Here is a 5862-nt window from a genome sequence, read left to right as displayed (position 1 = left end):
ATCCACAGTCTGATCCACAGTCTGATCCACACTATGATCCACAGTCTGATCCACAGTCTGATCCACAGTCTGATCCACAGTATGATCCACAGTCTGATCCACAGTCTGATCCACACTATGATCCACAGTATGATCCACAGTATGATCCACAGTCTGATCCACAGTCTGATCCACAGTCTGATCCCATAGTCTGATCCACAGTCTGATCCACAGTATGATCCACAGTATGATCCACAGTCTGATCCACAGTCTAGTCCACAGTCTGATCCACAGTCTGATCCACAGTCTGATCCACAGTATGATCCACACTATGATCCACAGTCTGATCCACAGTCTGATCCACAGTCTGATCCACACTATGATCCACAGTCTGATCCACAGTCTGATCCACAGTATGATCCACAGTATGATCCACAGTCTGATCCACAGTCTGATCCACACTATGATCCACAGTATGATCCACAGTATGATCCACAGTCTGATCCACAGTCTGATCCACAGTCTGATCCCATAGTCTGATCCACAGTCTGATCCACAGTCTGATCCACAGTATGATCCACAGTCTGATCCACAGTCTGGTCCACAGTCTGATTCACAGTCTGATCCACAGTCTGATCCACAGTATGATCCACACTATGATCCACAGTATGATCCACACTATGATCCACAGTCTGATCCACAGTCTGATCCACAGTCTGATCCACACTATGATCCACAGTCTGATCCACAGTCTGATCCACAGTCTGATCCACAGTATGATCCACAGTATGATCCACAGTATGATCCACAGTCTGATCCACACTATGATCCACAGTATGATCCACAGTCTGATCCACAGTCTGATCCACAGTCTGATCCCATAGTCTGATCCACAGTCTGATCCACAGTATGATCCCACAGTCTGATCCACAGTCTGATTCACAGTCTGATCCACAGTCTGATCCACAGTCTGATCCACAGTATGATCCACACTATGATCCACAGTCTGATCCACAGTCCGATCCACAGTCTGATCCACACTATGATCCACAGTCTGATCCACAGTCTGATCCACAGTCTGATCCACAGTATGATCCACAGTATGATCCACAGTCTGATCCACAGTCTGATCCACACTATGATCCACAGTATGATCCACAGTCTGATCCACAGTCTGATCCACAGTCTGATCCCATAGTCTGATCCACAGTCTGATCCACAGTATGATCCACAGTCTGATCCACAGTCTGGTCCACAGTCTGATCCACAGTCTGATCCACAGTCTGATCCACAGTATGATCCACACTATGATCCACAGTCTGATCCACAGTCTGATCCACAGTCTGATCCACACTATGATCCACAGTCTGATCCACAGTCTGATCCACAGTCTGATCCACAGTATGATCCACAGTATGATCCACAGTCTTATCCACAGTCTGATCCACACTATGATCCACACTATGATCCACAGTCTGATCCACAGTCTGATCCACAGTCTGATCCACAGTCTGATCCACAGTCTGATCCACAGTATGATCCACAGTCTGATCCACAGTCTAGTCCACAGTCTGATCCACAGTCTGATCCACAGTCTGATCCACAGTATGATCCACACTATGATCCACAGTCTGATCCACAGTCTGATCCACAGTATGATCCACAGTCTGATCCACAGTCTGATCCACAGTCTGATCCACAGTATGATCCACAGTATGATCCACAGTCTGATCCACAGTCTGATCCACAGTATGATCCACACTATGATCCACAGTCTGATCCACAGTCTGATCCACAGTCTGATCCACACTATGATCCACACTATGATCCACAGTATGATCCACAGTATGATCCACAGTCTGATCAACAGTATGATCAACAGTATGATCCACAGTATGATCCACAGTCTGATCCACAGTCTGATCCACAGTATGATCCACAGTCTGATCCACAGTCTGATCCACAGTCTGATCCACAGTCTGATCCACACTATGATCCACAGTCTGATCCACAGTATGATCCCACAGTCTGATCCACAGTCTGATCCACACTATGATCCACAGTATGATCCACAGTCTGATCCACAGTCTGATCCCATAGTCTTATCCACAGTCTGATCCACAGTCTGATCCACAGTCTGATCCACAGTCTGATCCACAGTCTGATCCACAGTCTGGTCCACAGTCTGATCCACAGTCTGATCCACAGTCTGATCCACAGTATGATCCACACTATGATCCACAGTCTGATCCACAGTCTGATCCACAGTCTGATCCACACTATGATCCACAGTCTGATCCACAGTCTGATCCACAGTCTGATCCACATTATGATCCACAGTATGATCCACAGTCTTATCCACAGTCTGATCCACACTATGATCCACACTATGATCCACAGTCTGATCCACAGTCTGATCCACAGTCTGATCCACAGTCTGATCCACAGTCTGATCCACAGTATGATCCACAGTCTGATCCACAGTCTAGTCCACAGTCTGATCCACAGTCTGATCCACAGTCTGATCCACAGTATGATCCACACTATGATCCACAGTCTGATCCACAGTCTGATCCACAGTATGATCCACAGTCTGATCCACAGTCTGATCCACAGTCTGATCCACAGTATGATCCACAGTATGATCCACAGTCTGATCCACAGTCTGATCCACAGTATGATCCACACTATGATCCACAGTCTGATCCACAGTCTGATCCACAGTCTGATCCACACTATGATCCACACTATGATCCACAGTATGATCCACAGTATGATCCACAGTCTGATCAACAGTATGATCAACAGTATGATCCACAGTATGATCCACAGTCTGATCCACAGTCTGATCCACAGTATGATCCACAGTCTGATCCACAGTCTGATCCACAGTCTGATCCACAGTCTGATCCACACTATGATCCACAGTCTGATCCACAGTATGATCCCACAGTCTGATCCACAGTCTGATCCACACTATGATCCACAGTATGATCCACAGTCTGATCCACAGTCTGATCCCATAGTCTTATCCACAGTCTGATCCACAGTCTGATCCACAGTCTGATCCACAGTCTGATCCACAGTCTGATCCACAGTCTGATCCACAGTCTGATCCACACTATGATCCACAGTCTGATCCACAGTCTAATCCACAGTCTGATCCACAGTCTGATCCACAGTCTGATCCACAGTCTGGTCCACAGTCTGATCCCATAGTCTGATCCCACAGTCTAATCCACATTCTGATCCACACTATGATACATATTGGAAAGATTTTGTAAGGTCTTCCATAGAAAAGCTTTATTTGTGTTCTCTGGGCGGTTTTGGAAGTTCATAGGAGAAGAGTTTTAAATCCAATGTGGATACCAGAGGAGACTGCTGGGAAAAGCTAGACATGTGCTTTCCATATGTTTAATGTGTTTGATGCCGTTCCTTCCATTCATTCCATTCCAGCCAATTCAATGAGTTCGTCCTCCTATAGCTCCTCCCTCCAGCCTCCTCTGGCGGACACCATAGGAAGTGGCAGCACACAATTATCAGCCTTACACAAATAGTTTACCTCCATATGTAAATGTTATAGCTGTCGATACGTCTTTGATACAGGCTATACATTACTAACCACAAGCAGGAAGATGTTCACCAATGGCCACGTTCGGTAAGATGGTGTTTAGCGGTTACCCCCCCAAAAAACAGACAGACCGAAAAGAAGGGAACGGAAAGGGAGAGAGGAGGATGTTGTTGGACAAACGCTGGAGTCCGTCTGATGTGTGTCTTTCCAAAGAGTTGGGATCCAACACTGAGACATTTCTGTGGACTGAAAGGAACATAGATGAATATAGTATATCTCAGCCATTTAACTGTATATAGCTAGCATTAATATAGTATGTCTCAGCTGTTTAACTGTATATATCTAGCATTAATATAGTATATCTCAGCCGTTTAACTGTATATATCTAGCATTAATATAGTATATCTCAGCCGTATAACTGTATATATCTAGCATTAATATAGTATATCTCAGCTGTTTAACTGTATATAGCTAGCATTAATATATTATATCTCAGCCGTTTAACTGTATATATCTAGCATTAATATATTATATCTCAGCCGTTTAACTGTATATATCTAGCATTAATATAGTATATCTCAGCCGTATAACTGTATATAGCTAGCATTAATATAGTATATCTCAGCTGTTTAACTGTATATAGCTAGCTACAATTCAATATAGTATATCTCAACTGTTTAACTATATATAGCTAGAATCAATATAGTATATCTGTCACGTCCTGACCATAGAGAGCTTGTATTTTTCTATGGTAGAGTAGGTCACGGCGTGACTGGGGGTTTTTGTCTAGTTAAAATTTTCTATGTTGTGATCTAGGTTATGTTTTCTAGGTTGGGGTTTTCGAATGATTCCCAATTAGAGGCAGCTGGTCATCGTTGTCTCTAATTGGGGATCATATTTAAGTTGTTGTTTTCCCACTAGTGTTTGTGGGAGATTATTTTGAGTTAGTGTATGTTGCACCTCTTCGTCACGGTTTGTTGTTTTTGTTTAATAGTTTATTGTATGTCTTGCATAGTTTCACAGATAAATAAAGATGTGGAACGATACACACGCTGCGCCTTGGTCTCATTCATACGACGACCGTGACAATATCTCAGCTGTTTAACTGTATATAGCTAGCATTAATATATTATATCTCAGCTGTTTAACTATATATAGCTAGCATCAATATAGTATATCTCAGCTGTTTAACTATATATAGCTATCATCAATATAGTATATCTCAGCTGTTTAACTATATATAGCTAGCATCAATATAGTATATCTCAGCTGTTTAACTATATATAGCTAGCATCAATATAGTATATCTCAGCTGTTTAACTATATATAGCTACCATCAATATAGTATATCTCAGCTGTTTAACTGTATAGAATTTTAGATAAAGGCTTAGTGTCGTTATCCTCGTAATGGGAGGGTGCTGGAGTCCTGAAAACAGGGGATGCAATCACTTTGACCCCTATCTTTGTTTTTGCTTTTGTTCTACAGTTCTAACAATAACAAAGCTGCTGTTTTTGGTAAACAGCTACGGGTGTAACAGCTTTCTGAAGGATCGGACCAAAACGCAGCGTGTTCGTAGTTCCACATCTTTTTATTAATTGTGAAACGAAATGCAATACACCAACCACTTTAAATAACAAAACAACAAAAGACGTAACGCAGAGCAGGCAACCACTACTCAAGAATTAACAACCCACAAAATAGAAACGGAAAACCCCCTACATAAATATGATCTCCAATTAGAGACAACTAAAACCGGCTGCCTCTAATTGGAGATCATACCCAATAACCCCAACATAGAAATAGAAATCTAGAAAACCCACATAGAAACAGAAAGCCAGAAAACCACCCAAAACACCCCCTGTCATGCCCTGACCACTCTACTATAGAAAATGACCCCTTACTAGGGTCAAGACGTGACAACGGTTATAAGGGCAAAAGGCAGGGACCCAGATGCAGACATGGGAAGCAGATGGTTTGAGTCTTTGATACTCATTAATAATCCAAAAAAGGGGTAGGCAAGAGAATGGTTGTGGACAGGCAAAAGGTCAAAACCAGTTCAGAGTCCAGGAGGTACAGAGTGGCAGGCAGGCTCGAGGTCAGGGTAGGCAGAATGGTCAGGCAGGCGGGTACAAAGTCCAGAAAACAGGCAAAGGTCAAAACCGGGAGGACTAGAAAAAGAGAATAGAAGAAGCAGGAGCACATGGGGAAAAACACGCTGGTTGACTTTGAACATACAAGACGAACTGGCAACAGACAGACAGAAAAACACAGGTTTAAATACCCAGGGGATAATGGGGAAGATGGGTGACAC

This window comes from Salmo salar, chromosome 16, assembly GCF_965601325.2.
Source record: "Salmo salar chromosome 16, fSalSal1, whole genome shotgun sequence".
Classification (NCBI taxonomy): domain Eukaryota; kingdom Metazoa; phylum Chordata; class Actinopteri; order Salmoniformes; family Salmonidae; genus Salmo; species Salmo salar.
This window is presented reverse-complemented; position numbering follows the sequence as displayed.